This window comes from Ursus arctos, unplaced genomic scaffold (assembly GCF_023065955.2).
Source record: "Ursus arctos isolate Adak ecotype North America unplaced genomic scaffold, UrsArc2.0 scaffold_22, whole genome shotgun sequence".
In the NCBI taxonomy this organism is placed as follows: domain Eukaryota; kingdom Metazoa; phylum Chordata; class Mammalia; order Carnivora; family Ursidae; genus Ursus; species Ursus arctos.
The window spans coordinates 7,194,409-7,205,851 of NW_026622897.1; the positions used below are offsets into that span (position 1 = coordinate 7,194,409).

The 11,443-nt window shown below is 38.5% G+C and overlaps 1 pseudogene; it reads right to left on the bottom strand.

The window, feature by feature from the left end:
• Positions 1-942: 942 nt before the first annotated feature.
• LOC113260079 (mitochondrial import inner membrane translocase subunit Tim17-A-like) lies at positions 943-3,964 on the bottom strand (annotated as a pseudogene).
• Positions 3,965-11,443: the final 7,479 nt, after the last annotated feature.

Below are 11,443 nucleotides of genomic sequence, written 5' to 3' on the forward strand. Positions count from 1 at the left end.
AGTCAACAGTCTTGTTTTTCACACCTCTTGAGTTAATGAAGGAGCCATTCAATTCTAGGTCCTGTCCCTACCTTGAGATGGGGCCTCCAGGGTCTATTAGGGCATGTAGCTTATGGGCATGTAGCCTGTCTGAGTAACACACCTTATAAAGGCAGGCGTTGACGGGTTGGTTTACAGTCCTCACCTGGCTAGAGCATCACTGAACAACGAGTCCAGCAAACAGAGGGTGTTAAGGGAAGTGACAGGGTCCTTAAGGCTTCAAAGCAGGAGTGGTCTGTGTTCTGTGTGGATCTGAGAAAGGAGAGTTGGGAGGTGAGGGGAGGCAGCAAAGATAAGAAGCAGCTGGGTGTCCTATTACAAAGCTGAAAGGAAGAAGCTGAGAAACCAAGAACATGCAAAAGAAAGATCAGAGAGAGCTATTATTATGCAATATGCCCATTGCAGACAGACAGGCGGCAATGGCCTTTCATCTTTCTTAACCTCAGATTCCTTTGCTGTAGTCTGGTCAGTCACACACAGGCACAGGCTGGGGTGAATGTCAAAGTCCTGGCAAATTCCACTCTGGTCAAGAGGGTAAACTTGAGAAACATCAGACTTTTTCAGGTTACTGACATACTCAGCCCCCATCCTAGTTATTGGCTTCCCAAACTTAGCTCCCTTCTGTTGCCCCACCCTCTACACCAAGCGCTTCAGACCACTAAAAGGCAGTGGGAAAACGGGTCTGCTGCCAACACCACACACAGCAACTCGTGCAGGGCCCCAACCTGCCCACATACTTGGCAGGCACCACCCTAGACTCATGCCAACTTGAGCTGAGTGAAAAGTGAAAACCCAATCCATCAGAGTTGTTTTGTCTACATGACACCATACCAACCAGTTGTTTACATGGGTGCCACATGGCACCAAGGGCTGTTCTGACTGAAATCAGCCACTCTGACATCATGCGTAGTCCACAGCCTGCATCTGACACCACGGAGAGGAAAGGTAGAGCCATGTGTAAGAGAATTCCTCAGATCCAGACTGAGTCAAACATAACCAACCTGGATGAGACCCGGGTGCTGTTTTTGCAGGCTTGCTCTTAAAGGATCAAGTGCTGTTTTGTCCACTGCCACAACTCTGAGTCTAAGCATGGCATCCGCGGTTGTCCCTGAATGGAAAGCGTTGCAGAGGACAAAAAGCTGAAGGACACTGTGCTGTGCTTGCAACTAAGAGAATTAGAAACCAGAGCTGAACAGAAATAGATCCTCAGCAAGAAAGTTTTTGGCATTTGAGAAATGTCTTAGAGAAGCTAGTCTCTGGGTCACAACCTGGACTTGGCTTAACCCAGTTGTGGCTTCTAAGTGAGCCTCAAATGACCAGCTTCCCAGGTAGGCAAATGCAGGGGTGAATGTGGACCCTGGAGATAGCACTGAGGAACGCCCTGCCACTTCCTAACTGTGGAATGTGGGCCAGATGTGGCCTCCCTGGGGATCATTTGAGGTTGGTTGGCCTGCTGGTTTCTTAGGTCACTTCAAATGGCTCTGATTCTAGGTAATAATTTTTGAACAAAAGCTAGAGAAAACAGAAGGAAAAAAGACCACAAAAGACGTCAGATTATTTCTCCCTCATCTGCACACACGTAAATGCTTTGAACTTCTTGAGTTTTCTCACTCACCACATTGCCAGTCACGCTCTAGCCCTAGATATATACAAAGCTCACCGCCTGCCTCCCCTCACGCCCTTCAACTTGTTACCTAAATGTGGCTTCTCAAGGGCCTTCACTGGACAGCTGATTAATGATTTCACCTGTCACTTCCATCTCTCTTCCTGCTTTATTTTTCTTCTTAGCACTTACCATCATGTAATACACTAAATATTTCCTTGTTTGTCTTGACAGTTTATTGTCTGTCTGCCTTCCACACTAGAATGTAAACTCCACGAGGGCCAGAGCACGGCTTGCTCACCATTGTACCTGGCTAGGGCAGCACCTGGCACATAGTGAGTGATTAATATGTATTTGTTGAATGAGTTAGCAATTGTTATTCTGTCCTTTAAGCAGAGCAAATACCTTTCATGAACACATCAGGACACTGAGCCTGAGCATTTCTATGCTCCTGACTCTTAGCTTTTTGAAAAAAACAAAACATTTCCAATGACTGGGTCTTTACTTTTGTCCCCTCTCCCTCAGGTGAGACAGGAAAGCTGTGGGGACTGGACTTGGGTATCCCCCTGCTGCCCCTATCCCAGCATAGAAGGCTAGAGTGAGCTGAAGTTGAGTACAACCATTCCCATTTGTTGGGTTAGGCTCTGGTAAGAGTTTTCCTTGAGGGTGGGCCTTGTTGAACAGAATGCTCCAGGCGTATTTAAGATGGCTGTTTTTCTCTTCTCCTTGTTGGAAGCATGAAATCTCTTTCACTCTCTCTCTTTCTTTCTTTCTTTCTTTCTAGAAAGAGCAAATTCCAGGAGTTTTTTATTGTTTGACTGAGAGAACACATAAAACCAGCAGAGAAGTCCCCAAGGAAATGATAGTTACATTTCATTGTTGTTTGCCCTTTGGTCCTTTGTCTTCTAAGCATTTATTATATTTTCTGATAAAGGTAATAGACATTGATTTTTATCACAAATGCAATCCAAGTGTGAATAAATAAATACATTATCTTTTAACATCTGTCCCTTCCCGCCACGTTCCTTTAAATAAAAAAAAGAGCTGAGAGCCTCTTCAGAGCCTATTTGGCCATAGCCGTCCCACCGAATGTTTTTAAAAACAGACTGCGACTTATCTTCTCAAATTCCTTCTTGAACTACAGCTCATTCTGTTAAAGAAATCCTGGGAAAGAAGTCTAATTGCTATTGTTGATAGTCTCCAAAAGGGGAGGATGGTAACTGGGCCGAAGGGTCTTCCGCAAACTGAGGACCCTGGGAAATTGTGCAGAGGCCAATCCTGTCAACAAGATACCAGCTGCTTCAGTCGAAGCTAGGAGAATGCCACCCATCGTGGCTGACCCAGCCATTGCCACTGGTCCATTTCTTGCTGCCAGTAGGGCTCCTGTTAAGCCTCCACTCGTGATGGAATGCCAGGGATCTTCTTTCCCTCTGACTTGAGCCATACTGCAGCCAGTCCTGGAAAATAAACCTCCCCCAACTGCAAACCTACCTCCCAACTGCAGAGCCTTGGTGTTAATAGCTGTCAAACTCCCTCATAGTCTGTGGTCTACTCCCACTGGAGAATTGCAAAAACCTTTGTTTGCTTCAGAGGTCCCACCACCTATGATACCCACCCTAAAGGCCCCACCACAATCATCTATAATTCGCCAAGGGCAAGGCCGTTGGGCATACTCCTCCATCTTGACTCTACCCGTGCAAGAGATCTTTTTCTGATCTTTACCATGAGAACCTGGTAGGGTTTCTGTTAGTAAAACTCACAAAAATGTGGTGGTCTCCTAAGACTAGGAACCCTGGAGCTTTTACTTCTCCAACTTGTCTACACTGACCTCCAACAATATGTCAATTACAGTGTAAGTTTTCATATTCGGGACTGGTTTCAGCAAGGTTTTCTGTTTCCGGGCTTCTGTTCTGGCAAGCTGTCATTCTCTGTATCCACTTGCCTATCTAAATTTGGGGCAGCAGTTTTCCCTATGATCTCCATTCTTTGATGGATCTGAGAAGAACTGTTGATTTTGTTAGCTTTCTTCTTGTGAAGAAAACTTTCAAACTCCTTACATGCCAGACCAGACTTTAAAAAAAAATTTTTACTGTTGAATTTTGAGAGTTTATATATTCTAGTTACTAGTCCTTTGTCATATATATAGCTTGCAAATATTTTCTCCCAGCCTATAGCTTTGCATCCTCTTTACATGTTCTTTCAGAGCAAAAGTTTTTAATTCTGATGAGGTTCAATTTATTTTTATTTCATTTTTATGAGGTCCAATTTTTTCCTTTTATAGATCATGCTTTTCATGTCAAATCTAAGACCTTTATATCTATTCCTGGATCCTAAAGATCTTTAACTGGTTTGTTTGTTTACTTAAGGTTTTATATTTTAAAATTTACATTTAAATCCATGCTCCATTTTGTATAAGATGTGAAGTTTAGGTTGAGGTTCTAGTTTTGCCTTTGGATAAAAATGCTCTAGCACTATTTTTAGAAAAGGCTACCCTATCTGTGCTGAATTCCTTATGCACATTTGTTGAAAATCAGTTGACTATATTTGTGTAGGCCTACTCTGTTCCACTGGCCTTTCTACCACTACCACACTGTCTTGATTGCTGTAGTTATATAGTAAGTCTTAATGTTGGATAGAGTCATCCCTCTCACTTTATTTTTCTTTGTCAAAAATATTTTAGCTATTCTATGGGCTCTGCCTTTTCATATATTTTAGAAGTTTGTCTATGTCTACAAAAGTCCTTTCTGGGATTTTGGTTGGGATTGCATTAAAGCTATATATCAATTTGGAAAGAAATGACATTTTACTGTGTTGAGTCTTCCAACCATAAACACTGCATCTCTCCATTTATTTAGGTCTTATTTGGTTACTTTCACCAGAATTTCATCAACATTTTGTAATTTTCAGAACACATATCCAATGCATGTTTCATTAGATTTTTATCTATTTAAATTAACTTGGAGTGATTATAAATGATATTGCTTTTAACTTTATTTTCTGCATATTTATTTTTTTAAAGATAATATTTATTTATCAGAGAGAGAGAGAAAGTACAAGCAAGGAGAAGCAGGCTCCCTGCCGAGCAGGGAGCTCGTTGCAGGGCTTGATCCCAGAACCCTGGGATCATGACCTAAGCTGAAGGCAAGACACTTAACTAACTGAGCCACCCAGGCACCGCTATTTTCTGCATATTTATAGCATATACAAGTGCAAATGATTTTTGTGTGTTGACTTTCTATCCTGTGACCCTGATAAATTCAGTTACTAGTTCTAGAAGGTGTTTTTTTTTTTTTTTTAAAGATTCCTTGGGATTTTCTCTGTGGATAATCACATCATCTGCAAATTTCTTCTTTTCAATCTGGGTATCTTTTAAATTTTTTCTTGCCCCATCCCAGTGGCTATACCTTATAGTAGTATGATGAGACATCCTTGCTTTGTTCCCAATCTCAGGAAAAAGCAAGCAAGCTTTCATCATTAAGTATGATGTCAGCTCTAGGCTTTTTGTAGATGTTGAGATAATTTCTTCTAATTTGCTGAATTTCAAAATATACAAATGAGTGTTAAATTTTGTCAGATGTTTTTGTGTCAGTCAATATTGTGATTTTCCATCTTTAGCTTGTTGATATAGATCACACGAATTGATTTTCAAACGTTAAACTACTCCGCATACCTGGAAAATAATTCTACTTGGTTGTATTGTATAATTCTTTGTATACACTGTTGAATTTGGGTTGCTAATTTTTTTGTTTTTGGCATCTAAGTTCATGAGTGACATGGGTCAGTAATTTTATATTTTGGTACTGGCTTTGTTTGGTTTCCTTATCAGGGTAATACTGGCCTCATAAATGAATTGAAAGTCTTCCTTTCTTTCTATTTTCTTGAGGACATGATGTAAATTGGTGTTAGTTTTTCTTTAAATGTTTGTTGGAATTCTCCAGTGAAACCATCTAGGCCTAGAAATTTTTCTTTAGGAGGTTGTATATGTATTTATTTATTATTATTTTCAGGAGATTTTAAATTGTGAATTCAATTTATTTAATGATTATAAGAATGTTCAGATTATTTGATCTTGGCTGAAGTTTGGTAATTTGTGTTTTTTGAGGAACTTTTCCATCTCTTTTAAGTTGTCAAATTTATGAATGTAAAAATTACTTGGAGTATTCTTTTATTATCCTCTTAATGACTACAGGATCTATGATGATGTCCTGTTTTAGTTCTGATACCGGTGATTTATATTTTTTTAAAAAATTTTTTTGCCATCCATCTCAATAGACGTTTATCGATTTTATTAAATCTTCCAATGAACTTTTTGTTTTATTAATTTTCTCTATTGTTTCCCATATTCAATTTTTATAGATCTCTGTTCTAATCCTTCTCACTTCCTTCTGCTTGTCTTGGGTTTACTTTACTCTTTTTTTTTCCCTAGTTTCTTGAAGTAGGAAGTTAGCTTATTAAGATCTTTCCTTTTATTATATAAGCATTCAGTGTTATACATTTTTCTCAAAACTGCCTGTCAAAAATCCCATTTTTGATATTCATTTTCATTTAGTTCTAGTATTTAAAAAAAATTCCCTTGAACTGTCCTTTTTTACCAATAGATTATTTAGAAGTGTGTTTTTAGGTATCCAAGTGTTTGAAGATTTTCCTCTCATCTTTCTGGTATTGATTTCTAGTTTGATCGCACTGTGCTCAGAAAACATACTCTGCATAATTTAAATTCTTTTAAAATGTTGATGTCTGTTTTATGGTTTTATTTTGATTTATGCTCCATGGGCAGTTGCAGAGAATGTGTATTTTGCTCCTGTTGGGTGAAGTGTTCTATAAAGACCGATTATAACCTTTTGGTTCATGGCATTGATGAGTTCTTTATCATTGCTGGTATTCTGTATAGTTGCTCTATCAATTGTTGAGAGAGGAGCACTGAAGTCCTCAACTGTTTTTGTTTATTTCTGCTTTTAGTTAAGTCAGCTTTTGCTTTACATACTTTGAAGCTTTGTTGTTTGTGCGTACACATTTTAGGCTTGTGATGTCCTCTTGGTGGATTGAGCCTTTTAGTGTTACATAATCCCTTTCTGTCTCTGGTAATTTCATTTGCTCTGAAGTCTACCTTGCCCAATTTTAACATAGCCACCCGTGCTTTCTTTTCATCAATGTTTGCATGGTATACCTTTTTCATCCTTTACTTTCAACCTACCTATGTCATTGAAGTAAGTTTCTTATAGATAGGCTACAGTTAGGTAGTTTCTTGTTTTTTAATCCACTCTGTCAATCTTTGTCTTTTGACTGGTACATGTAGATCATTTGTAATTAAGGTAATTTTTGATACGTTAGACCTAAAGTATGCCATTCTATTATTTGTTTTGAGTTTTTTTTCCTTTTCTTTTTTAAATTTTGGTTCTTGTTCCTATTTATTTGCCTTCCTGTGGGTTAAATATTTTTTAGGATTCCATCATGATTTATTTACTGTGTTTTAGAGAGATACACTTTCTAAATATATAGTTTCTTTAGTTGCTCTAAGTACTACAATATACACATACATAGTCTCCCATTTCATTAGTATCATCATTCCACCACCTCAAGTGAAGTATGGGAACCTCATTTCCATATAGGTCCCTTTATTTTTCCCACTTTTAAATATCATTATCTTGAGTATCAAATGATGCTATAATTTTTGTTTTAAGCATTAAATATGACTTATAAAACTCACGAGAATAGTCTATTAAGTATTCTTATTTCTGCTTTCTATTGTCCTTTCTTCCTTCCTGATGCGTCGTATTTCCTTCTTTTAGCATTTACTTTTTGTCCAAAGAACTTCCTTTTAGCTAACCTTTAAGGGTATACCTGTTAGTGACAAATTCTTAAAAGATTCCCTTCATCTGAGAATGTCCTTATTTCCCCTTAATTCATGAAGGATAGTTTCACTGGATATGGAATTCTGGGTTGACAGTTCCTTTAGCACTTGTAGAATGTACCACTTTCTTCTAGTCTCTGTGGTTTCAAATGATAAATCTGAAAATTGCTGTTCCCTTATAGATAAGGTGTCATTTCTGTCTGCTTTCAAGAACTTTCTCTGTTTTTAGGTTCTAAACATTTAATTAAGATGTATTCCTCACTTTATCTAGTTTGGGTTTTACTCAGCTTCTTGATATGCAGTTTTGTGTCTTTCATCAAATTTGGGCCATTTTCAGCCACCATTTCTCTGAATACTATTTCAGCTTTATGCTCTCTCTTTTTGGAACTCCAATGATACAAATATTGGGTCTTTTGTTATTACCCCACAGGTCCTGGCCTATATTCAGGGGTTGTGGGTCCATGGACCATTTAATTTCCAGAGACTCTGTGGTGCTATTTTGTGCTCTTCTCAGCCAGAGAAGCCTCTTTGTCCCACAGGCCTTAGATTCCCTTCGCTCAGTGCTTTTTGTGGTAGAGGCCTCCTGTCCTGTCATCTGGCTGTCTCAGAAGGAGGGGAGTCTTATGCCTGCTGCAGCAAAGATGTTTCCCATGCTGAGCTGCTTGTTCTTTTTTTTTTTTTTAAAGATTTTATTTATTTATTTGACAGAGAGAGACAGCCAGCGAGAGAGGGAACACAAGCAGGGGGAGTGGGAGAGGAAGAAGCAGGCTCATAGCAGAGGAGCCTGATGTGGGGCTCGATCCCATAACGCCGGGATCACGCCCTGAGCCGAAGGCAGACGCTTAACTGCTGTGCCACCCAGGCGCCCCTGAGCTGCTTGTTCTGACTGGGTCTCTCTTTATGTTGTTGCCTGGCCATTCTGGTATCTCCCAGCAGGGAAGGGGGGATTTCAGGCCTAGAAGGAAAGGATAACTCCCCTCTTGGCCACTTATTATGAGTGGGGCTTTCATCTATCCCACTTGCTGGTGGTGTCTAGCTTACCTGACGGTGTCAGAGGGACTCTGATTGATCAGGGGTGAAAAATGCACATATCTGGGCTGTCTTCTGTTGCGAGGTTGAGAAAGGTCAGGCCTTGGTCTCCTTTTTCTATTGAATGAGGGGATATAAATGCTCAGTTATTGTGCTGTTTCTCTAGTCCTTCAGTTCTGAACCAATTCACCTTCCTCTTACCACCATTTACAATTCCCCTTTGGTCGTCTTTGTATTATTTCCAGGATTTGTAGTTGTACTTAGTGGGGAGGAGATGGGAGACACAAGTCTACACCACTTACTCTGGAACAACTTTTTAGCCCAATTATTTTTATATTTATCATAGCTTTCTGAATTATTTCCAATACTGCGTTATTATTTTTATATTAGAGATATCTAGATATTTCTATAACTTAGTAGATTTTGTATTGGTCCTCATGTTTATAACTTTTGTCTGCTTTATTATGGAGGAAGTTTTATTATCATCCCTATTTTAAGGTGAAAGGCTTAGGAAGAAGAGCCTAGGGTCAGAATCAGGCTCTAGCTGAATGTACCCACTATATAGGGCTACTGTGAGCATTAAATGAAATAATACATATAATGCATTGATTAGCAGAGCATGCAAGTGCCCAGTGAATATTAATGTTAACTTTCTTCTACATAGCCGAACTTTTTCCTTAGTTGTTTAAAGTTCCTGGGGACAGAAACAATCTGTCTTTTGTTACCTTGTATCTTTATTATTATTTTTTTTAAGATTTTATTTATTTATTTGACAGAGAGAGACAGCCAGCGAGAGAGGGAACACAAGCAGGGCGAGTGGGAGAGAAAGAAGCAGGCTCCTAGTGTAGGAGCCTGATGCGGGGCTCGATCCCAGAGTACCAGGATCACGCCCTGAGCCGAAGGCAGACGCTTAATGACTGTGCCACCCAGGCGCCCCACCTTGTATCTTTAGGGTCTAGAACCGTACCTGGTAATAAAAATTAAACCGCCTGAATAGCATTTCTATCATTTGTAACACCTTCATCTCCCCCAAGCCATGCTCTTTCCCCCTTTTCAATTTTCTTTGAACTCCTTGTGATTTCAGTTTCTTGCTTGAATTAGCTAGCTCATCTATAGCTTTCCTTCTCCTCTACCCATTTGCTGTGTGTACAAGCAGTAAGCTTCTCTGAATTTATATATTTTGATAATTGTTTCACGGTCATCTTATTCTTGTACAATGGTATAAATGTTCATTTTATCCTGAAAATCTTAGGCAGTAATAATCACAGCCCCTGTGACTCAGAAGAGTATTTGTACCATCTATTTTACTTGCTTAGAAATGGGTCTACCTCCTAAGTACAGATTTTTAGCCAACTTATTCACTGTTCGTATCAGATCAAGAAGCTGCAAGAAGTTCTAAATCTGATTCCAAGTTACTGTAATTTAAAACCAAACCTATGTGTAAATAATTAATATTTAAATCTTAATGTCTCTGAAATCTGCAATTTATATTGCCATGTAAAATAAAACCAACCTCCAGAAAACGTATTTACTTTGCTCTAACAAATTAAATAGATTAGAAAAACACTTTGAACTACTGAAATACGTATGTGCGCTCTGGTGCACGACGCACAATGAGAACACGTCCTGTACAAAGTTAGGAACAATATACGTCTGATACAATCCTCTGTGTTTCTTTGGGACTTCAAAATTTTCCCAATTACACATCTTCTGCCAATTCTACCATAAATCTGACATTATGCAGAACTGAAACTCAAGGAGTTCACTGTATTTAAAAAACCCCACAAACAATAAAGATGAAGGATTTATACTCACAGGTGGCTCAGAAAATGAGTAGGACTCATATGTGGGGCAGACAGCAGGGAACTCAAGAGAACTCTTCCTTTTGGCAGGAAACTTAGCTTATGAGATATCCTGATAACCAGAATAGATATTAAAGAAAGTTAACATTTCACCTAACTTTATTATTCAATTTTTTTCTTTGTATTGACTTTCTCTCAAGCCATTAAAACATGACCAGGTAGGAAAGTATCTGTTAAACACTACCATAATTTTGATGAAGATACATAATATTCTTAAAGTTTCTTTTCAACAGACAAAATATGCCAGTGGTTCAAGGATACATTAGATCCTTCCAATTCAATTTTATGCCATGAAAGGTAGAAGAACACAATGTGAGGTAATTCCTTGAATAAAGTGTTTTTAGTTGATTGAGACTCTTTTTTAAAAGCAAAATTATCTTTGTATTTCTGTAAAATTTAGAGAGAATTAACATCAGTGTCTCTGTACATTGTCCAAGTATAATCAGTGCCATTTCTGACAGTGGAGTTGCTAGTCTTCAGTGTTCCATTAAAGCAAATCACTTTTTCTGCACTAAGGTAGTTTACATTTTTGAATTTCTTTAAAATGGTGGTAAACTTACACAGAGTGAACCTCAATGAATTTTGAGAAGGCAAATACGCAGCAGCCATGAGAAACCAATTACATTTAGTAAGTTTGTATGACTTTAGAAGTATTGATGTGTTCGGGTGTCTGAATCCAGGTATCTTGGGGTGTCCAGATGTGCCTGGGGTCGACTGGGTACTCTGGTCAGAATGGTGCAAATTTAGGTAAGAGAATCTCATACAATCAATCAAACTGAGTTAATAGTTCTCTTGATATGAGAATATAGACTATATCTGATCCTAGGAGCAAAACGAAATCATAATGCTTAAGAAAATGAAGACTGGTGAATGATAAGATTAGGAAAATATAAGTGAAAAAAACTCCTCTTTTTCTAGAAAGACTGACCATGGTCTGTGACTAAAAGTTTCAAAGTTCCAATTCAATATTAAATACATTTTATAAAATTTCCAATGTTAAGCAGAAACTGGGTTCATTAACAAAAACAATTCTACAAAAGGGCAACATTGCTCTGATGG